General features: G+C 34.7%; 1 protein-coding gene across 2 annotated transcripts in view; it reads right to left on the bottom strand.

Moving 5' to 3' along the window:
• LOC149786260 (toll-like receptor Tollo) overlaps window positions 1-25,004 on the bottom strand; it is a 270,288-nt gene that overhangs the window by 211,746 nt on the left and 33,538 nt on the right. Inside the window, exon 2 of one of the 2 annotated variants that reach the window (XR_016424901.1) lies at window positions 22,264-24,962. The exons of the other annotated variant lie outside the window; for it this stretch is intronic. The gene's annotated coding sequence lies outside the window, so the exon portion shown is untranslated. Of the gene's footprint in view, window positions 1-22,263; window positions 24,963-25,004 lie in introns of those variants that run through there. 2 annotated transcript variants of the gene reach the window in all.

Here is a 25,004-nt window from a genome sequence, read left to right as displayed (position 1 = left end):
GACGTCGATCAATAATTGCCTCATTCTGAAAAAATTGCTGTAAATTTAAAATGGCAAAGAGAGCACTGGATTTTGTTATTACAGAGTATAAGTATTGCAAAGCTCGTGAAGTCTACACTTCATTGTTGGTAGAAGCAAGTGCTGTTATCAAGTGGTTAAGGGAAGTAGCATGCATGGGTAAGAGCTGTTGTCTGAGACATTCAAAAAGAAGGTCAGGAGTTGTGCAGGGAAAATAGCTAACCCATGTTGAGTCTGCTATAGAGAATGCATAACTATTTGATAGCTCATCCGCATTCAGAATGATCGATTAACATTATGACATCTTTAGACAGCTCATAGTTAAAGAGTTCAATAATTGCATTCATAGTTATGTCAAGACCTGTCTTCATGAACGAAAGGTAGGAACTTTGGAAGATACTGCTAGTACAACTGACTATTATTCATTGAACCACAAAATGTAAGATGTCAATAAATCTTCTTCTTCATGGGTTTTTAGTAGAAACCCATAACAGTCTCATACAAGCACATACAAATTTCAGTCCTAATCTCTTCCTACATGCAGTTATTGCAAGAAAGTATGACATGTTATTTCACTTTGCTATAAATTAAAACATTAACAGGAGAATAAAGACAGACCAGCTCCAACTGCGTTTGTTTCTCTAAGGCTGAGTTAACGGTCATTTATGGCAAACAATAGGTTTGTTGTGTCAAACAAACAGTCTAATTTTATTAAAAGGAATGGTGAACCATTCATGTTGGAATGTGCAATATATCTTTTTGGAGACTGTGCCAATCCTATCCTATTCAAGTATTAATATACACGAGAGCTTGTCTGAAACTTTTATTATTAGGCACTCTGCACCTATATGAGGAGTCTTCTTATAGTGAAGGTGATCTTTTTCAGTGGGTAAGGGGCTGCTTTTCCAAAGTCATCTCCATTGTGTCGATTTGTCACCAAACCTAATTTCAGGATCAACGACTATTGTGGCAGTAGTTTTCTTGCCCATAGAGAGTGTTCATTTACTACTCGGTAATGACGCAGCTGGAGATAAGGCTGTGGTTCATCCACTTGTAACACCCATCTCGCGCTCGTAGATATCAGAGAGGATACAGCCTACTCGTCCCTTGAATTCTGCGTCAGAAAGTTTGCCATAACAATGGGTAGAGGGACTATTAGACAAAGTACTTGCTGGTCATTCATTATTCAGTACTTTCATGTTATATCATATGCCTTTTCGAAGCCTAAGAAAACAGTTACCAAGTCTTTTTTCATGGTAAATGCATCGCGGTATAAACTTGTCAAGTTCAGTTAGATGACACTTGGTTCTACGGTTATATCGGAAACCAGGATGGAAAGGAGATATTAATATGTTAGAGTTTGCATGGTAAATATGACTTGGAATGATTATTCTTTCGACTGCCTTGCAGACAAAGCATTGAGATTGTAGTTCATAGGATCTATCCTTATCTGATTTATAACAGGCACTGCCTTGACCTCTTTCCAAGACTTTGGTATATTACCAAAGGTCCATAAATCATTATAAATTTCCAAAAAGCGATAAATGATGGCTCCTGTAGATGTTTCAAAAACTGGTTTAGTATTTGGTCATGCCTCGCCGATGTACCAGTGTTCATGTTTAAAAGCGTCCATCAGTGAATACTGTCGATTATAAATATCTGAATTACTGTATGTGAATTTAAAATGTTTTTTTTTATCCTTTGACATTTCTGTTTTTGAATAGTTACATGATGATGAATGATTTAAAAACCCACAAGCAAGTACATGTGCTGATTGTTGAATGACCGCCATGTAATTGTTCCATGGACACGGGATGATGGGGTGTAATTTGCAATAATTTTATACGTAATTATTCTTTTTCTTGGCAGCGGTTCTTGCAGAAAATAGTGCAATAAAATGCGCATCCAATAATGAATGTCTTTGTGTTGTTAAATTATTATGGTTAGAATTAAAGCAAAAACAATTGTTTAACAAACAAAATAATTCTACCAGAAACGAATATCCTTAATGTTCTACCTTTAGTGGTTTCAACATAGCCATAATCTTTCAATATAACTTGAATGGATACAGAACGTTTTTGAAGAGAATCTATGTAGGGGTATACACCAAGACAAAGTAATCCCAATCTATGGATTTCATTATTTGTCTCCCTACCAGGTTCTGCCGAGGGGGAGATAAATATTGTAACCCCCTACTTGGTGATCCTTGTCATGGTACAAACACCCATGTAGGTTATGTTTCCCATTGTCTTTTCAAATTCGATTAAATTAACTCTGCACGTTTGCAATTTAACATATTCAAAACACAGCATCATTCACCAGGTAATATTTTTGCTTCTTGCTCTATATATAGGTAATCAGGCCTTGTACATTTAAAAAAATCTGAACAATTATCTAAGTAGAATCTAGGTATATATTCCTTTCTTAATAAGGAAAAAAGTTATAATTGTTAAGTGAAACCTTTGCTGTCTTTTGCTGTGCTTGACGTAGTTGTTCTAAAATCAAACAACAACAACAACATATATATAGCAAAAACATAGTACTTTAATGTTAATCCATCTTTGAGAACACACCATACAAAAACATTTCGAGAGAAACAAAGACACATGCATACGATATCGAGGTTTTTGGTATTTTGCTAGTTCGTTCCACATAGCATGGTCAATTGTATCCTATATCCAGGCCTAGCTAAGTACATATTCAGGTCATCTTAAAGCTACGAAACTTGTTTTAAATATTTTGTGTGAAGCAAATTATATACTGATAGCTACATTTAATGACGCTGACCTGACAATTGACAGTCAGTGCTATAGATATGATAGAATTCTAAATGCTGTGTGTAATGAACCGACAGAAAACACTGACCAATGCACATAGACTATAGACCTATCAACTTCATAGACTCCCAACTCTCTTCAAAACTACTGGACACTTAGTAAAAGCCAGATAAATGTTATATCAAACAGGCTCTCTTCTAATTTTTTTAAGCATATCCATTTTGCCCAAATGTAATAAAAAATTTACCTACGATATTCAATGACAAATAATGCTCTTACCAGCCAGAAGGAATCATTTATCAGTTAACCCATTAACCCATAAGCAATCATTCTAGCACTTACCATATTTCCAAGACAGAAACTTAAAATTTCAAAGAATCCGTGAACTTGAAAATTTAGCACATGGTTATCCACTAGGGTCGGTATTTGGACGATCTTTTATACACGGGGGTGATTTTACAATCAATATTAAGGACACCACAAGTATGTCACACACAGGTTGACCTCCTCTAAAGAAAAGGAGAATTATGTACGATAGTGAAGCGTATTCCTAATTACCCCTGAATAATCGAAAGCAAGATGTTAATCTTCGTTACAGCTTGTACTAAGTATAGCTACAGTAGAGCTGAGTAGACAGAATTGCTTCATAATTTTTAAAATTGCAACTGATGAAAATGAAAGTTTCTTTTAATAAATATGAATTATGTACTGTCAATTTTACAATAATAATAATAATAATAATAATGAGGACTTTGTATAGCGCCTAATCTTTAGAAACTCTAAGCACTTTACAACATTAGACAACACCTTGAACATAAAATGAACATATATAAGAATATAATTACAAAAACAAACACTATACAAATTAGAAAGAAGAAAAAAACATGCTGAAAATCTTTAAGGTAGATAACATTATTAGGTCTTTAGGTTTGTTCTTGCAGTCGAAATAAGTGAGTTTTAAGAGCTCTTTCTTATATAACATAAATATATTAAATGTGACAATAATTCATTACTATGCCACGTTTGATGTTGTTTTTTCCTTTGCTAACCCGTATAAATTGTGCAATTCGGATGCAACGGTCACACAACATCCCTCATTAACATATTTGTATTAATGAGCCGCCTGAAAACATTAGCACGTGAAGAGTTCTTTTTACTTTAAAGGAAGATATCAGGTGAGAAAAATAATCTAAAAACCTCGTGCAGAGACAAATAATGTAACCCCTTGACTAGGATTTCCTTGTCTCGGTCCACACCCCAGCATAGATTATATATATATATATATATATATATATATATATATATATATATATATATATATATATATATATATATATATATATATATATATATATCGCAGTAATTGCAATTTTACCCAGATCGACAGCAATATAGCAGTCAATAATCCAATAGAATACGAACAAGTTCCAGCTTAAATGCATGAATCCTGGCATAAATGAAAAGACGTAATATAAATTATGAGATAAGGAACAAAAAATGATTCTGTAAAAAAAAACTCATTGCTTTACAATGATGATAGTGCTATTCTTTTCATAAAAATGGAACAAAACAACCAAATTGATCGACTGAAGATGATTACAAATTAATGGAATTTTGATCGTTATAATTTCAGTCTTTATGGATTCCTCTCCTTATTTCATTTGTGAGACTTTTAATACGAAGACAATTGCTTCGATCCATCTCTTAGCCAAAGTGTCCCTGGTGTTTTCTAAAACAAGCATTGGCGTGACTTCTAAAAGAAATAACGATCAAAATATATGCATTATATTAAATTCATTTAACTGATCCCTTTACAATAATAAACTAGGTACGATATGTTATAGACACCTTTTTTGCAGCCATGTAAATTCCACATTGTTGCTAATATGTATCAATTTGTGGTTTATGCACAGCACAAGGTAACGTTGCCATAATTCTATCAATCTTTCTCTATTCATTTATTCTTTTCTTTTGCCATAGTGCCAGAAACATTACATTCTTGCACCCAGTACAAAACCATATACCTCTTGAAGTCCTTAAAATTTGCTAGAGTTGCAATTTTGTAGGTTCTCATAAGTTCTTTATCACACGCGTCCTTGCCGAAAAACTTTGCATTGTATGCGCGCAAACCCTTTCTTAATATTGCAAAACTGATATTTATTATCAAGGTTTGGTGTATTTCACTTGGCTTTAGAATGTTGAGCCTCTAATAAACGTTGAGATGGTTCTCAATAATATTGAAAAATATCAACTCTAGTAAGAACTGGACATCAAACCATTTTGAATTACTTGATCGGTTAGCAGCTATATATCTGACCTCGTGGAAAAAGGTAGAATAATCTATAATGAACATTCAACCCTCATTATGTTTCTGTTATCACATATAACTTCTATAGAAAGTATGCTTTTCAGAAAATTAGTTTTGTCTAGGTTAAATCTCAGTCTTAGTGGAGTCATTCAGTTCTGCTCAGACTTGAGGAATAAGTAGCCGTTTTGGAATTACTGAAAATTCATTTACAGACATTCTGAATCATATATTGTTTGTGTGATTTTGATTTTTAATGTAGCTTTTACAAGTGTTCAGTTATATTGCTCGATGTCAGCAGCGTGACAGGTTATAGTGATGTCTAGCAATGGGCTATCATAGCGCAGACATGTAGGATGATGGCCCACATATTCACATTATCCTGACACCAGCATAACAGTCCTAACACTAACCTCTTAATGCAGAGCGTCACTTTGAGCCATTTGAATCGTAATGAAACTACTTTGAATGCATTTATAGACATTTTGAATCACATCATTGTGATTCACCAAGACTAAAAGAGCATCAGTATAACATACAGAACTTCCTTCCTATTACCACTGGAACTCATTTGGAATATCCGATACATTTGTTGATTTATTAGAACTGTAAGACATTTTCAGATTCCATTCACAATAATGTAATTATTTTTAAGTTTTCTTTTCTATTTTAGGGCAATACGTTATTGATGAACGTTACAAAACGTGTTGGTTTTCACTCATTTCTGATACTTAGTTAACGACCATAGAGTCGTGACAATCTACAAATGTGTATACAATTAGGAATATAATCCAAATAGACCCTTAATTAAATAAATGGTCAGCATAATAACATCAATAATACATCACATTTGACGCATTATTTTGCCCGAAACAAAAGATATATATTTCAATATGTGCTGCAAAACACATATTTAACTTCATGAACCATACATACTCTAGAGCATATTTACAAATCAAACGATTCATCGAAATCTCTTGGAACTGGTTGCATGAATATCTTCATAATGTGATAGATTTGTATTTCGTTTTCAGACGGACGTGTCTCAACAAATATTTATTACACACAAATGTTTAATATGTTTATGAAACTAAATAAATAAATAAACACCTATCATTGTTTATATAGTTCTCAATGTTTACGGTTATATAAATTTGACGAAAGGAAATAAAAGTTTACTTTTCACACCTTAATACGATATTCATAAAGAATCATAATGAATTTATCTATGTTTTTTTTTCTTTAGCAAAATATTTATTGTAAAAATGAACGTCTAGAGTCGTTGTTGATTTCTTAACAAAATTGTATCAGTTAAATTCATCACTTCGCAAAATAATTTAAATGAGCAAATCCCCGTTTAAGCAAGGATTGCTAAAAACTGGCGCTAAACCCCACTACAACAACAACAACAACCTATAGAGTCTCCACAGTCACGCGAAGGCCTGCAAGACGCACTTATAATACGTTTAGACGAAGCTCCATGGGGCACTGGCGAGTTACAAATGAGCAAATATGTCATTATTAACGAAATGGGCAACTGTCGCAACCATCATCAGCACCATCTGTTACAGAAAACGTGTTCTGGTGAAACTACAATTGTATTAGGATTGGTTATGGGGATGCCCGGATACCGAACTAACATGGTGGTGCTAACACGAACTCACTGACTTACCAGGGGGACGAGAGAGAGAAGAGTTAAGTCTCATACATATCATAATTTCTTTCGCTGGTGTGGTGATTCGTTGACTCCAGAAAAAATGGGTGAGAAAAATATTCCAAACATCATTATATGGGATGAAATATACGGTAAGTGTATGAAGATACTTTAAAAATGTTTCTTTACTGGTTATTTACAAAACCAACAGCGATTATCATGTGCAACGATCATGGTCAATCTCCCGCATTCACAGGTAAATCGCCACATGACTTGTTTAAAGAATATGTCGACGCTATCGAGAAAATGTTATAAGACCACAGGGCCTCCAGTGAATCATTTAAGAGGCTAAAAGCAAGGATGAGATTTTAAGTCCAAAAAGTTTCAATGTTGATGATGTGCATTTAGACTCCAGAGACAGCGATTGATGAATTGATGGATTTTATTTGCGTGCTCAGATACTAGTGCTAGGATTGCCGATGATTATGTCGAAATGTAAACGTTAGGGTATCTGGCAGCATCGGGAGTTACAAGAAATATCTTCACTACGCAAGATGGTTTATGCTGTGGAAGATAATCAACATCAGAAACTTAACAAGACACCGGCAAGAAAAGCATTAGCTGGTTATCAACAAAATTACAAAAACAAATAAACGCGAATTTGATCGTCATGTTGAATTCTTCATGGAATTGAAACAACAGCAAAACAGTCTCTATAACGATATAATGTCTTGAGATTATTCTCGTAATGACACATGATAATTTCCTGTCGACAGAATCAAAATAGTTTGGGCCATACACGCATGAATGTGATACTCACCTGTCCTGAATGTTAGAGACATATGGGCGCTAGTGTCTTGATTTCCTGGTTAATCCATGCTTCTCGTAATTGTTTATTTTCAGGAATTACTTGAAATTGTTCAAGGACAAATCCACGTTGATGAGCCAATTAATCTAGTTTCTAGATCGCAGGCCTACCCGTAAATGTAATTACGCTGAAAATTTAATGTGTGTTTACACTCCAGATAAGATATACTGGTCTTTTTATATCACCTTCAAATTCACTGGTTCATATAAAAACCTGACCATCACGTTGCCGAGTAACAGTTTCTGTGAAGAAGAGTGCCATTTAGCCTGTATGTGTTTCTTCGCGATTGCATCAATGGGTTTCGATTATTTCATGATCAAGATGTTCTGCTTCTTTGTATCTACTCGCAAGATCGGCGACCGTCGACGCGTATTTATATATGCGTCTCTGTCGTTCGTAGTTAAGCCCTGAACCAGTTACAGCAGTGTCATGGGATAAGAACAAAACATATGTCTGATGAACTTCATTGCGAGTGGTAACATTAAACCGTCGGTATTGATGCGTCTTAGGTGATGACAGATAAATTTGCCATACTGCCTGTCAGGACAGCCAGTCTGCAGCAACAGAACGATTAATACCTGCTGCATAAGTGAATTTGCTTTTCGCCGCTCTGCCCTTCCAATATCATTTTAGACCTTAATAACTCGGTTCCATTATTGTAATTATCGTACAATCAATTACCCGTCCATGAGAGTTGGGAGCAAGCTAGCCCCCCCCCCCCCCACGGCAAATTTACCACTCATCGCCGATCTTATCATCCAACTGGTCAGAGAATCCATTATATATTTACTAGTCATAGGTGTCAGTGTATGAAGCAACTTGATATAGGCAATACGTCGTTGTTGCAGATCTTGATTTTCATAAGCGATCATGAGCATGACACGCATGATCAATCGACATTCACTTTAAATTCATCAGCTTTGGTTTTTTTCTTTAGTCGAGTCTAATATCAAGTCGCGTTTCAAGGTCACAATAATTATATCCCAGAATGTTTCGAACCCAAATACTTAGCCAGTGGAGTTCCTTGTAATTTCCGAGTTTCGCTGCGATATCAACACCGGATGACATCTCGTTACTATTATCAATTAAAACATGAACTTATTTGTTTTTGTACCACGTTTCACTCACGTATTTCTAAGTGTCCGCCAACGATTCTTTGTCGTTATTGTTTTTAATACTCTGGCATCGGTGCAAGATTGGTGTCGAATACAATCTAAAACTATATACTTATCATATTTGTACAACAACAATGTGATTGGCTTCTTAGGAACTCGAGAACAGGAGACAGTCTAGAATCATCCGGCATTGCTAAACTCTATTCGAACCATTACCAGCGGTCCATTTGGGTCTTGTAAACCTCAGTATGATGACCAGATATGAAATAATATTCTTTAGGAATTCAATGAAAATGTAAACGTTTTACAAAACCGCAACATCGGTGACGCAGACGTAATTGAATTTACCCTTGACATCGATAATGCAGCATGAGTCGATGTACTTGGCGGTAGTATTAATAATATAGTGTTATATGATGATGTTATGCTCGATAAACAAAAAGATTCAGACAGAATATTCTCACGATGTACACATGCAAGTACGGACGTCATTTTCGTCACATTTCGATACGTTCATATCCCTAAAGTCATTAGAGAAACTGCAATATTTTGGTTGTCTTTAACAGCGTTGATACACGTGCGCGTCAAAATATTGATCTGATTTGGTGTCCGGGTGATATGGACCTGATTAGGTTTGAAAATGTCTTTGCTAATGATCAGAACGCCCGGTAATCCATAAATTTACACAATCCAAGGACACGATATCGCCTTCGTCTTAATAAAATCTTTGGTTGAGCAACATTTCAGCTACTCCAGTGAGAAGGTTCGGTTAAAAAGTCAATTCACTTCACCTCAATTTTTCGTGACATTTTTCGCAAGCACTTTCTCGAAGCGTTATTTGTACAAACCCTGTAACGAAGTGGTCTACCCACCTCCAACCGTATGGCCAACTTTATTAGAAGCCTTATTTTGACCGAGTATTGTTGTCTATTCAGCCCCACCTGCTAGTACTATACTCAGACACGTATATGGATGCTATAACTCTTGATTGTTTGACACCTCCCCGAAAATGGGAGAGCGACGAGCAAACAAGTGCAAGCGAGAAAAAGAAAGCGAAAAAGAATGCGCAAAAGAGACTAAAGGAACAAAAGGAAAAAAAAATTCACATGGAAATTACAAAGGCACCGTGGTACATACTCGAGAAAACTACATTTGAAGACATCTCGGACTCACAAACAGCGGCATTAACTGTGGTGGGTGAGAGTGAATAGAGCTTGAAACAATCACAAGATATGGAACCGACGGAAAGAAATCACACAAATTATCTGGTTCTAGAAGATTTAGAATTAACCTAATTTAATGTCTTGTTCATGTAAGAAGAAATTAAATTGAACAATATGGACTCTAAAAAGACAACCACTTCAGATAATGCATCACGCTTGAGACATTCCAGAAACCAAAAACATACACCTGTTTGTTGGAATATAACATGCGCAAAACATATTAAAGACAAAAACATGCATATAGAATATGGCACCAAAATTCCAATGGGGGATTAAAATTCAAATTTTACTGCCCGCAAACTTTAACTCCTAAAATTCGGTCAGAACCCATAACTTCAAGATATCTTGAAGGAGTGTATTTCATTAGAGCACAAATATATCCTCAGAAGAAAATAGTTGAAACTTTTGAAACACACAAACCTCTGGGGATAAAACGAGGGGCGAGTGGCCTGTCCGAAGTGAAGACGTGCGATGTCTCTGACAAGAGACGACATAAATAAAAGGAAGATAAGTTTTGAAGACGATCAGTTGATTAAGCGAACAAGAAATAATAACCGAGAATTTATAAAACATGCAACTTAACGGCAAAATAGATAAAAACAACCTAGCAACAGCTTCTATAGCCAAGATAGAGGGCATCAACCTTAAGATCTTCACTATTAATGACAGTGGTATCAGTGGGGGAATAGATACAGTAACCAGAATAGCTAAGTGTTATGACATTATTCTAATCAAAGAAACTCATTACACGACTAAAGAAACCATCTAAAACCTGGAAGAGAATCTTTCTGTTCTAGTTTGAGTGAATTAGCACTAAAACGATTCTAAATCTAAAGTATCCACAATAATACAACGTGTAGCCAAGGATTTAGACATAGAATATAAGTTAAAATTCAACGACTGTGTCAGGAAGAATGCGTCACATGACTAAATGACTGGCAATTATTCAATTTATACGTTCTTAATAGCATGCGTATTTGCAGGCCTAATTTCATAATAAACCTGACACATACAGAGAAAAACGCCACACAAAAAAATACATATACGCATAAGTATGCAGAGAATAGAAGATGCCGATTAGATTTTGTTTATATCACAGAGGGAAATAAAGTAAATATACAAGACTAGCATATTGGTTTTATGGTAGTCGATCACAAACCGCTGATCATACAAATCAAAATATTAATGTCACTCGCTGGGAGCGTGTGGTACGAAAAAGATCAATGCTTACTTAGATGATCCAGATGATTTGAATCTATAAAAAGAACACAAACTAGACCACTTTAAAGATGAAGTTCGTATAGGTATATTTAAAAAATCTTGAAAACAAGAGATAAACAGGTTAACTAAATATCATAGTTAAACGAAGAAAATCCAGTGAGAATAAGTTTTAAAGAGAGATATGAAAATATATATATATAACAAAGATGGTCCAAAAAAGATGAGGAAACAAGGATAGATGAGCAAATGAAAGAACGTGACAATTATGTGACGTAAGGTGCAAAGATAAGAGCAGACAAATTCAGCGATAAATACACAATGGGGAGAGGGATTTATAGAAGATGGAAAATTATAAATGAAAAAAGGATAAGGATACGAAAATAGACAAGATACGAGTTAATACTATTTAACTGAAAGATAAACAAATTCTACATGAGATACGAAATTACCACCAAAAAAAAATACAGGTATCAAAATTTCGATCCAGGAACTATTGAAGACATTGTTCATAATATACATTCAAAACATATACCAGAGCAGTGTTCGATTAAGTAAAAGATTTTGATCGAAATGATCATGGTTTCATTGATAAAAATCTTACATACAAGTGGGTTTATGGAAAACAAATTGTAAATGGATACAAACTATGTATAACAAAATAACGTAATATATAAATGGAGCATTGACGGGGAATTTCCCACTAGAGAGATCAGTAAGACATTTGTCCTCTATCAATCCTCTTGTAAGCTTAATTAATACAAGTATTGGTTACCGGAGAACTTGCTTTTAAAATTAGGTTAACTGAGTAAGAAGCGAATGATAGTGTGATGCCAATACTATGTGGCCCAGGCGAGGTAGAGCACACTCTTACAACAAACAAACCCACCTTTGTTTTTCTTCTTCATCTTTATTATTTTTTTCTTTCTTTAGTTTTACATACAACATGGAGAACTTATATAGGGATAAGGTGCTTTTGGAAGAAATGTAGTTTTTACAAGTTATGCTTTTGGATTAAATGTAGTTTTCACAAGTTATGATTACTTTTCGTCATGTAGGTTCTCGCACTGTCAGAAACGAATTATACTCAACAGGTGCGACACGAAGGTCCCCTGGTGTTTTAAATCTATTGTTCAACAAAGGTGGTTTTTGAGATGTTTAATCAATAGTACAACATAAACTATGATGTATGCGGCCTTTAAAACATTAGTAATTAAATTTTTTAGACAAACAAACGATTCAGTCTTCAATTATGACACAGTATATCAAACATTTTTCCTAAACCACGCGTTGTTATGAGGCAGTTACAGTTCAAAACCAGTGGCCATCGTGGATGTATCAATATAATATTTCTATTTCAAATAACAATAATAATAAGATAAATAAGAAGAAGAAGAAGAAGCATAAGAAGAAGAAGAAGAATTGCAGATGAAGCAATAACAAAACAATGACAAAAGTACACGCCTTTAATCCTGTTTTGGTTTTACTTAAGGCATAGCATATTTGATTTTTTCCCCAAAACCAAGCATCGTTCTGGTTTAGGTACGTATTTGTCTATATAATCTTTCAACTCAGGGACCAGTTTTGATCTATCAATGTTACCCAAAAGAATCATATTGATCCTATTTTTCTTTTCCTCTAGTAGCATTTGATGAGCAATATGAAATTCGTAATGGCTCCAATCACTCTCGACAAAATTATTTGATAATACCACTATTACACGCTTAATGGACACAACGCTAAACACAATGTTGTCTGCAATCGCTGCTCCGACAGGAAAATCTCTAAAATGAACGCAGAGTCTGTAATTCATATTCTTTTCCAGAACTGGAACTAAGTCATGCACCACATAGTCTTCATCCTTACTGCTGTAAGAAACAAAAGCATCATATGGTTTTTATGCATCTGTTAGGTCCTCTTCTTTATTACAGATTCGCCATCCCAACTTCACGTTAATCCAAACTTTCAGAAAATCGCGGTCCTGGAAAATGACAAAGACAATAATAACTACAATCACGAGAGCCCCGAGTAATGTCGTTAGCATCGACACCAAGGTAACGTTATCTGTTAATTCCTTCCTTTGACGCACGGTAATAACTGGACACAAATCCAACAGCAATGTATCCGACAGATTTATAGACGTGTTTTGGGGTGAATTAGTATTTGTGGTGCAGGTCAATGCAGAAAAATCTTTTAATCTTTTAACGTTGGAATACATAAAATTGACAAATTGTTTTACAAATTCACAATCACAAGTCCATGGGTTACCAGAAAGATTGAGCGATGATGCAAAAGATATTTCGTACAACACGGATCCTTCTACTCCGTGGAGCAAGTTTTTGGACAAATCCAGATAGTATATCCCAGGAACCTGACTGAAAGATCCAGATTCTATAAACGTTATTCTGTTTTTGCTAAGTGTTAATCGTTGTAATTTGTTCAGTCCAAAGAAAGTTTTTGAGGAAATTGTAGATATGGAGTTTCCATCAAGATGTTGTGTTTTCATTAGTGATAGTTTCGCAAATGTGTAATCATGTATCGCATGTATATTTGAATCATTCATGGAAAGATACTCGAGGTGTAACATCTTTGGGAAATCATATATCGACACTACAGATATGTTATTTCCATCCAGGTAGAGATGGGTTGATGCCGGAGGTATTTCTTCTGGAACTTCATCAAACCCTTTTCCTTCACATCGGATCAAGTTAACTGATCCGTCAACTCTGTGAAAGCACGTACACTTATCGGGACAGATGTGCAAACATGCACACGCTCCTGAGTTACAGCACGAACATTTCAAAACGTTATAATCACGTTCATACTGACAAAGGAAATCTTCGGATGCATCTCTGTAGAGCAAGGAAACACTGGTACCATCGAATATTGTGCAAGTGATCGTAGACAGATCTACAATAAGTTTATTATATAATTTTGGATGCAACAGCCATTTTTGTATCCATTGCATATTACAATCACAATTTAAAGGGTTTCCTGTTAGGCTTATGGTCGTAAATATCGACGATGTTTTCTTCATCGAGGTGCCTTATCTCATTATAGGAAATATCGAGATACCGAAGATTAAGAAGAGATTCGAATGCACGACTATATATGCCTGGTGATTTTTTTTGTTTTTAGAGACTTGATATGCTGCAACACTTCTTCCTCTGTAATATTATGACATTTTATGTTATCAGTCTCTAGTTTGCTTTCTTCGTACATATTCTTCATTTTGACACAATCATTATGTTCCTCATCTCTTGTACCGCTAAATTAAAAAAATATAGTTTCCATAGATTGACACATTCATCCAAATTATTAGATTCTACTCCTCGAAATGCAATATTACCAATGTCCGATTTATCTTTCCTATTTTCCCGTATGACTGCATAAAATTCGTCTATTCCCATTTATGCGCTCTTTTCTATCTCTTTAAATATGCACTCTTTATATACCTTTATCTCTAGCCTATGTTTCTTTCTAAACTTACTTTTCGCGTCCTTGTATTTTCTTTTGATGTTACACTCTGTGCTTCTATGTTTTCCTGCTTTGATCCATTCTCCGCGCGCTTTTCTCATATTCTGATGTAATTTTTCAAGCCCACTTTTCTTCCAGTATGGTTTTAAATGCGATTTTAATTCGGACTTTGGAATATATCTGTCTGATGCAGTTATTACACTTTTTGTTATAAATTCATTATACTTCTCTATATCTTCTACCTTTTTACACTCATACGTGAAATTCAAGAATGCACAAACATCAGATTTATACATGCTCATTTCTGATGGATTTGCCAAGTTCCATTTCATTCTTGGAGATACACATGTCTTTTTATTTTCCTTCAATATATCTTTTGCAAGTGCCGCTGTAGTAGGTAGGTGATCCGATATTGAGAAATCAATTTTGTCATTTACTATGTGTCTTTTTACAGCACCTCTGATTATTTCAGGTATTAATATATAATCAAGTGTGAGCGTTCGTGACACGTCTTTTGATCTATACGTGATGTAATGTTCATGTGGTTTTATCACCAACGTAGCAACTATGTTTCTCTGTTCTATTCTTTTTTTTAGAGTAAGATCTCTTCTTGATGGATGTTTACACACAAGATCTGCATTCATGTCGCCTATAATTATGCATATATTTTCAGCAGAATACCTATCATACACATCAAAAACAATTTCACAAAATATGTCATATGCATCATCAGTTCTAGTTGTCGAGGGAAAGTAGGTTGCAATCAAAATTATAGGTTCCAACTCTCTCACTAAGACTTTCACCGCCATAATATTTGGGAACTCATTTTGTAAGGTGCTTACTTTGTATAGTGATGATCTATAAAATACAGCAACCTCGCCACTACCTCTATAGCATTGTTGTATCTCTTCAGTAGGTAGCGCAACTACTTTGAAATCGTCATGTAATTTATCTAAATACGTTAGATTCTTTGTACAAAGCCAATGTTCAGTGATAACAAATAGATATGTGTCTCGTAACAATTCAATTAGTTTCTGCATGCTAGACATTATACCACGTACATTCCATGTTGAAATAATGAGCATAATTATAATTAAGATGCAATTACTGGTCATATGGCTATGCTCATTAGGAATATATTTTGTATTTCTCATGCGTTTTATCAAATGGGTAGCCTTCTCTCTATTTTCTGTTTGTTATCCATTCCCTTCATTTTATCCCAGAACTCCAAAGTGATTCATTATCCATCATCAGTTCAAAATCTTTATCCAGTACATTTAGTCGAAATGTATATATATATTTGATCCATCCTAAAGCTCATTCTTCATATTTTAATTTCTTTTGCTGATTTTGAGTTGATTTACTATCTCTTGCATTGTTAGATGTTACTTCTGTGCGCTGATTATGACTCATATTTTCCGTTATGTTAGTCCGATCATTCCGTGAAAGTAGCGGGAAATCTTTTAATGTAAACATAGCGGGACCATTTCCAGGCAAATTTGCTGGAAGAACTCTAGCAGGCTCTTTGTATATTTCTTTCTGTCCATGTACTACATTTTCTTGGTCAATAGATGAAGAGATGTCATGTCTACTCTCCTTGTATGCTGATAGTTCTTGATTTCTATGATTTTCTTTCAATTGCAAGTCTACGTTTCTACCACTTCCTTTGTCAGACTGATTGTATAAAAGTTCGTGTCTTGTACAAATTGTGTCTAACTTTCCCTCAATACAGTTGATCTTTCTCATGATTACATCTAGATGTTGATGTACATAAGAAGAGAATTCTTTTATCTCGTTTTCCCGGGTTGCCATTGTTGACATCTAGAAATACATTCCTCTATTATCATTGATTAGTTTTTCTTCCTTTAATTTCAGTTGTTCTATCTGAGAGTTCGCCTCTTCGAGTTTCTTCGTAGTTTCCACTAAGTCTGACTTTAATTTTCGGATTTCATATTCTCTCTGTGTGACAATATGACCTAACTGGTTTTCCAATCTGGAGAATTTTTCTTCAAACTTATTATTCATTATCGCTATCTGCGCAAATATTGTGCTCATTCTATCAGCATCTTCATCAGTTCTTTGTAAGGCGTAATCATTAACCGGAGCTTTCGGACTTTGTGATATATAATTGCTGCGAATGGAGTTTAAACTCTGGGATGATCTTATTTCATAATTATGTTTCAATGCCCATTTTGATATACATGCTTTCATGTCACTGTAATTATTCTCTCCTTCAATGAAATGGAATTAATACAAATATTTTCTGATAACTTATCCTCCACAGACGCACTATTTGTTCGAGGTAAACGCTCTACTAATCGACCATCAGGACAGTCATATCTCTAACCTTTTTGCTAGATCAAAAGAGAGCTTGCCTAGAATCTCTGAGACCTTTGACATCAAATGTTGATTTCAATCTTTCTTTGAAGCCACTTTTATTAAGAATTCAAAATTTGGTTGTGATTTGCATGTATATGCCTTCATTAATTTCGTCTACATCTGAATCTTGTTCTGCTTGCGATGTCTGTGAAACAAATAGAGCATCATCATTGGTATGATCTTTGGTATCAGCATCAGTGACACTTTCAATGTTTCTCACATTTCCCTTCGGTTTCCCCATATCATCCATCTCTGATAAGTTTAAATCCGGCCTTGAATTGATGTTGTCCTCATTTTCATCAGTGACACTTTCAATGTTTCTCACATTTCCCTTCGGTTTTCCCATATCATCCATCTCTGATAAGTTTAAATCCGGCCTTGAATTGGCTTTGTCCTCATTTTCATTATCTAACATGTCTTGAGCAACATCAAAACTATTTTGAGACTTTCTCTCAGTGTCCACATCATCTATAAAATCATGCTGAGAGACCATTTTTATTGTTTTCTAATGAAAATCTCCCAGTACATTCAAGTATTTATGTATTTATTTTGTTTTTATTTATTGTAGGTAGTATATTTTCATTTCAGCCATATTTCAGTCATATTGTCAACTTTTATCTAACTTTCTCATGCAATATAGATTCTTAAAGAGCTCACACTCTTTAGATGAACATGAGTTAGCAGTTATCAAGAGAGCCGATACCAAGTCATGTTCGTAGCCCAGATTAGCTCTGACTTGCACTCGCTAAACCCATTAAGGCTTAAACAAACTAAATATAGAACTGAACAATAAGTGAGCTATAAGTGAGCTATGAGAGTCCCTACTTCTGGTACTCCTGGTACAAATGGGTTAAATGAATATATGACAAAAAAATATTAAAAACACAAAATTAATACTTGAAAGAAAACTTCCAAAAATAGTAATTACACTACACCACAACTAATCACGTCATGAATATATCCAGAACATGTATCAATGAATACAATCACATTTTACCATCCAATTTGATGAAAAACTTGGAACTCCAAAAACACATGACTTGAACCCATGACGGTCAGATACTGAGAGAGACAGAGAGAGACAGAGAGAGAGAGAGACACACACACACAGAGAGACAAAGAGAGAAAGCGAGAGAGAGACACTCAGAGAGAGAGAGAGACAGAGAGAGAGACACACAGAGAGAGACAAAGAGAGACACATAGAGAGAGACACAGAGAGACACAGAGAAACAAAGAGAGACACAGAGACACAGAGAGAGACACAGAGAGATAGAGACAGAGAGAGAGAGACACACACAGAGAGAGAAAGACACAGAGAGGCAGAGAGAGACAGAGAGACAGAGAGAGACACAGAGAGACACAGAGACAGACAAAGAGAGACAGAGAGAGACAGAGAGAGAGACAGAGAGAGACACAGAGAGAGACACGGAGAGACATAGAGAGAGACACAGAGAGAGACACAGAGAGAGACACACACAGAGAGATAGAGAGACACAGAGAGAATCACAGACAGACACAGAGAGACACACAGAGAGACACAGAGAGACAGAGAGAGACACAGAGAGAGATACAATGAGACACAGAGAGACACAGAGAGAGACAAAGAGAGACAGAGAGACAGAGAGAGGCACACAGAGAGACACAGAGAGACACAGAGAGAGACACGGAGAGACGCGGAGAGACACAGAGAGATATACAGAGAAAGAGACACAGAGAGACACAGAGAGAGACAGAGAGAGAGACACAGAGAGAGACACACACAGAGAGACACAGAGAGAGACACAGAGACACAGAGAGGAACACGAAGAGACACAGAGAGACACAGAGAGAGAGAGACACAGAGACACAGAGAGACACAGAGACACAGAGAGTAACACGAAGAGACACAGAGAGAGACAGAGAGAGACACAAATATGCTAACAAATATTATAAACATCGGTACGGTCAGGTAAGCCATTACTACACTACGCTCAACAATGTGCAAAGGTCAATCGAACACAAAATATATTAAATATTTATAACAATGATACAATCTAGAATGGCTCTGAATGAATTCTCACTAATTCCAACAATTTCTATTTTGTTTTTTTTTTGTCGAGTACTTTCTAACTAAAATTATCATTTTAACTAAATAATTCCTCTTACATTAAATCTGAACACAACAAAAATGATTCAAAAGATTGATCTTAAGATAGGATTTGATAAATTAAGTTTGTCTCAAGCTTATCTAAAAACTCATGACACAGTGGAATGACTAGATGTTGGTCAAAAAGTCCCTACTAAAACTAAAATTCACGATCAGCAAACAACTTATAAATAAAAAGATAAAAGTAAGGTAGGTCATATTTACTCTACTCTTAATTACAGAAACGGTGAAGGAAGCAAAATAAAAGAAATATGCATAAGGACAAAAATGCCATAGCTATATGTAATACATGTAGTTATATTATAAGTATGTGTTATACATTCAGGTATACCATAGCTTTGTAAAATATATACAGATATATCAAGGGTATATATAATACGTCCAGGTATATCATAGGTAAGCATAATACATATAGCTATAAATCAATTTATAACCATATCCTCCTGCTTTTTGGCATTACAGTTTATTTATTTTTATCAGTATGTTGAAAATGATAAAATTGAGGGAAATTTGAATATTCACTATTTGCGTTACCTTCCATAAATAACAATTCTTCATCTTCTTCTTCTTCTTCTTATTATTATTATTATTATTATTATTATTATTATGACCATGACCATATTAATTTATCTTTCCAGCAGAATTTTTGAAGCCATCATGTATGTTATTATTAGTTATACATGTTCATAGGTGGATGATACGATACATATTTCCTACCTGAGTTTATGAGCTGAACACAAGCGGTGTGTTCCCGTCAGGCCATTTATATGATTATGGTTGAATTTTTCATCTATTGTGACGTTATTAATATCTTTTCCACCTCACTCTATACGATTGTGCAACAAAAACATTAATTGTTCTTCTTCCGGAACATGTCACAATAATGAGTACTTCATGTCTAATCTAAAAATGAAAGAGACTTTAATATAACTTGCTTAATTAATATTAATTTTTTTAAAAAAAATATCAATTAAGAAAGTATATTTGTGTCTGTATCATCTTGATTTTAAATGGGCTTTAAAAGAGGCTTTTGAGTGAAATCAAATCAAAGTAAAGCATAAATATAGACTTCATGACCTATACTGACATTTGCATTAATCACGCCGTTGTGTGCATCAAGTTCCTCTTGCCTTGGGTTAAAGATATTATACTAAATTGCTATTGTGGAAGTCCAATTCACAGATAGTTTCAACGAACGGGACTTAAAGAATGAATTGTTTTGGATTAATATTGAAGCAATGATTTTGGGGGTGAATTATGTTGCCTTTGCCAGTCAATTATATTTAAGTCAGAATAGGATCGCAATGACTCTACTCTTCAGTATTTAAAAATCGTATAGGCACACATCATCATTTTGTAGATCTTAATACACTGTCGTCGAGTGTTTTTTTTTTTCTAACTATAAAGCTTTAAGGGGCCATCGACACTTTTTTATAGTATTTCTAATATGACACTGACAAGTATTAAACATGTCAAACTGAAAGAGTCTGTTAAACACAATTTACATATTATCGAGATTTTTGAGTGAATACAATAGGAACAAATTTATAAACATTTTAGATAGCACGATCAACATTCTGAATATTACCAATACCTTGGGACAACCATGCTACTCCACGAAAGGCATGCGTACAAAGTAGTTCTTCTACATATATTGCACAAGTAATTCTGATTACACTATCTAATGATTTCGACATGGACAAAATGTTCTAAAATATGTGATATTTGACACAAGTAGTTCTCCTGAACCTTTTCAATGGCTTTTTTGTCTCAATATCCCCAAATTACGAAAATCTGATTGAAGTCACACATCAAAGATGTGAGTATTTTTCATGAATATGTACTAAAACATAATAGAGCCAGTCTGCGTGAAATGAGTCAAAGCGACCTTCTAAAATCGATCTACTGGCAAGAGAACCTCTACCATTTGTTCAATAAATAATTTCAAGATCGTGTGCCTTTAATAAACAATAACTGTTTATTGCTGAATTAACCGCTGTAAACACAGCTTGTTCTTTTATTTTAATAATCAAGCAGACTTCTGATTTCAATAGCTCTTTTAAAACTGTGGTAACTAGTTTACTGAAGGTATCTAATTAAACTATTCCATGATACCTGTTTATAAATAAAGTGCTTCTTCTATGCATATGTGTCATATATTTTTGTTTTCTAGATGTTACCACACTTTTATTCAAAATGGTGTTACCAAACCTTGATGTATAGAGTCCATTTCCTTTTCCAAAGTTAATACCGGATATATTTCATCGTGTAGTACCAGAACATAATATTTTAACAAGTGGTGAGTATTTGATACCACAAGATGAAATACATCAGATATTAATTTGGAAAAGACAACTTTCTTTTTATTATATACAAAGCATTCTTCCGAATCGAAGATTGAACTCACTCTTTGCAACAGTACACTCTCACCCCCATCACCGTTACGTAAAGTCACTTCACTTTCATGGCCTGATCATACAAAAAGCGGTGGGATTAGGTCTCAGTAAAATACATTTTCATTTTGTAAATTATTTGACCCTAGCTGAGAAAAAAAGTTAGTCCGATTCAGCATTGCATCATAGCAGGTTCTTCTTTGTTCTCAAAGAAGTAAGAGGAATTAAGAGACGCGAACTGCGTCTGTTCAAATTTCTTATCAAAGATTAATTTCCATGTCTGAAATGTAAGGCAGTTTCTATTTACTTGTTTTAGATATAAAAAAGTACTCATTTGTTGTTGCAGTTACAACTTTTGTAGATACGCACAATCAAGCGTTGCATATAATTTTGGGAAATCTTCTGTGTTTACATGTGAAAATAAACGGATATTTTGTGGCACGCGAAGATATAGGTATGAGAAATAATATCAAAACTATTTCACCAATAGATCAATATATTTCACATCTAAGTATATAATAAATAGAGGATATTTTCTTTTAATGCGTTAATTCCGGATATATTTAATCGCAAGACACGAGTTAAAATATATCATTTTTGTAAAGACAGGATCAAATATATCCGGTATTAACGTAGGAAAAGAAAATTTTCTTTTTATTACACACTGAAGTAAAAGTTTCATGGGTCATGTTAACGCATTTACTGATATAAATTAAAAAATTAATTTTAGTTTACAAACCTAATTGTAATTTAATTCTAACAGTTTATTCAATCGTGATTTTTGAGTGATTGGCATAATAATATTCGTAACAATATTTCCAGACAAAAATTATCGATCAGTATGGAAATTCTGAATGGTAATTCGGCATTAGATTGGATCAAGAAAGTTGATATTGGATGGAACTATTATTAGTGCATAGGGAATCAATGTTCAGTCGCGTTAAGATGAATTCGCGCGCATTTTTATTTATCTCCCGTATGGGTGTTCAACTATTATTAGAATAGAGGAGTAACATTCATTTTTATATGTCCGTTTTATTTTTAATTTGTACAGTTGACATCTCTTCAAAATTATAATCTAGCATAATGTAAAATGTAACTAAAATAAATGTAAATTGACAACCACTTTTCTACTGACTTTTACGCGTACGAAGGAATAATGTGTATGAGAAAAAAATATTAAGTACTAGCTGAAATATAAGACACGACGTACCATACATAAAATATATACAAAGTTATATAATTACCGACAATTTATTGGAATTGTGTCTTGTTTTCCTGCTGATGTTTTCCCAGGCTTTATTTTATCAATGATTACATTGACGTGTCTCTGTTTATCTTTGTGCCCTTTTGTGTCTGTTCCTCTCGGTGTTTTCCCAGGCTTTTTTGTACATGACAAAGTGATTGCGTCTATGTTTATGCTTGTTGTACAACGTAACTGCAGGCGCTGTCCCAGTTACATATGGTGCGCGACAAAAGCTGGTTTAAACGGGATCACACCGCTTGGGTGACTAAGTAAAACAAATGACCTACGTGATCACTAAAATTGCCGTTAAGCATTTCTTGATAATATTCAATGGAAGTTTTATGGATAAGGAACAAAATAAAGTGACCAAATGCCATTTAAAGTTATGTTTAATCACATTATCTGATCTAGAAACAGCAACTGTATTCGCCTATTGTACAGTGAACTCTGACATTTAAACTGTACAAATTTCAACATCATCAACGAACCCATATTTTGTTTATGTTTACTCACAAATATGGTCTCAAAACCTTAATTTTCAAGCAAAATATATACGTTACAAGAGATTTCCTAGTACTTGAAAGTATTTTGTTATGATTTACAAATAAAATTATACCCGGAAAATGGTTGAAAATTGTATAATTAGGTATTTTGCAATAATTGCACATAAATTTAACTCAAAACATTATTGCGTTTTGCTATTATGAGTTATAAAAAAGGCAGATAAATGTGCGTAAAGTAAAATGCATGTTTACCAAAATTTCTCGTATTTTAAATTTCATTTAAATTGATAATAATGAATATTCAAAACATAAAAATCTTTTTAAGTTGTCAAATTAATAACATTTTAATCATAATATTTTCCGATTCAAAATATAAGTACGAAAGTTTAAAATGTGTATGCCTTTCCATTCACTCCGAAAATATAACGTATGTCTTAGATGCAAACAACAAGAGACTGTACATTAAATCTATAATTGGTTTCATTCAGTTTTCTTAGTTCCCTTTTGGTCATGAAAATGTACCATGAAATTATTACAAATATGTTTGGTTAACCATATTAAAGACGTACATTCGTCATTTTAGTATTTTTTCCTGTATGTGACAGTTGAACATCACCATTATTCACATGATCATTGATCTGACATAATCATTATGACTTATTTTATATTTTATAGGAAGATAAAATGATTAAAAATGTTATGCATAATTAAACGAATTCACGAAATTGTAAAAATAAAACAAAATAACTAATGTATTTTATAAAATGTTTATGTAACGTAGATTGGTAACGTGTGTGTTGTAGTGTAAAACACGGAAATATTTTAAAGTTTAACGCCTGTTGTTTTTTCTTTTTTTATAGACAAAGCTGCATTGCATACAAAGAGTTTTCTTCTTACAAGATTCCGTCTTCTTGGGGTCAAATATAAATTTGCAACATCTGCAACGGCTCGTTTCAATCAATCAATCAATCCTCTCTGCGCCGTCTGGTGCTTGAGGCGACAGCAAGTGAGCACCATTTTGGTTTGTCGGCTGCTGTTATGAGGGCGGTCTGAAGGGTGAGGCCTCTGGTCTTGAGTTCTCGCTCCACGGTTCGGCGCCAGGTCTCTTTGGGTCTGCCACGGTTCCTTTTCCCTTGTGGAGTCCATCTCAGTGCCACCCTTGGTAGCGAGTCAGAGGGCATTCTGCAGACGTGGCCGAGCAATGGTCTCATCGATGGTGCTTGCGCCCGCTCTGTGCCGGAGTTCCTCGTTCGAGATCATGTTTGGCCAGAAGATCCTCATGATCCGTCGCAGGCACTTGGTCTGGAAGACTTCCAACTTGCGTTCTATGTTAGCAGTGGTCTTCCAACACTCTGACCCGTACAAAAGGATGCTCAGCACGTTGCTCTTGAAGATACGGATCTTCGTGTGGGCGCTGAGGTTTGTTGTCCTCCAGATGGGCTTCAGCATTGCAAAGGCCTTGTTGGCCTTGCTGATTCTTGTGGTAACTTCCCTTGTGCAATCTCCATCCGTGGCGACCTTGCTGCCCAGGTACGTGAATTCGTCTACTTCTTGCAGAGGGTGGTCGTTGATGGTGATTGGGTCGCCCACTCTAGTGTTCTTCCTCAAGACTTGTGTCTTCCCTATGTTGACTCGAAGACCTATGGTGCCATGAAATTATTACAAATATGTTTGATTAACCA

This window comes from Sinohyriopsis cumingii, chromosome 12 (genome assembly GCF_028554795.1).
Source record: "Sinohyriopsis cumingii isolate HCF-2022 chromosome 12, ASM2855479v2, whole genome shotgun sequence".
Classification (NCBI taxonomy): Eukaryota; Metazoa; Mollusca; class Bivalvia; order Unionida; family Unionidae; genus Sinohyriopsis; species Sinohyriopsis cumingii.
This window is presented reverse-complemented; position numbering and strand designations above follow the sequence as displayed.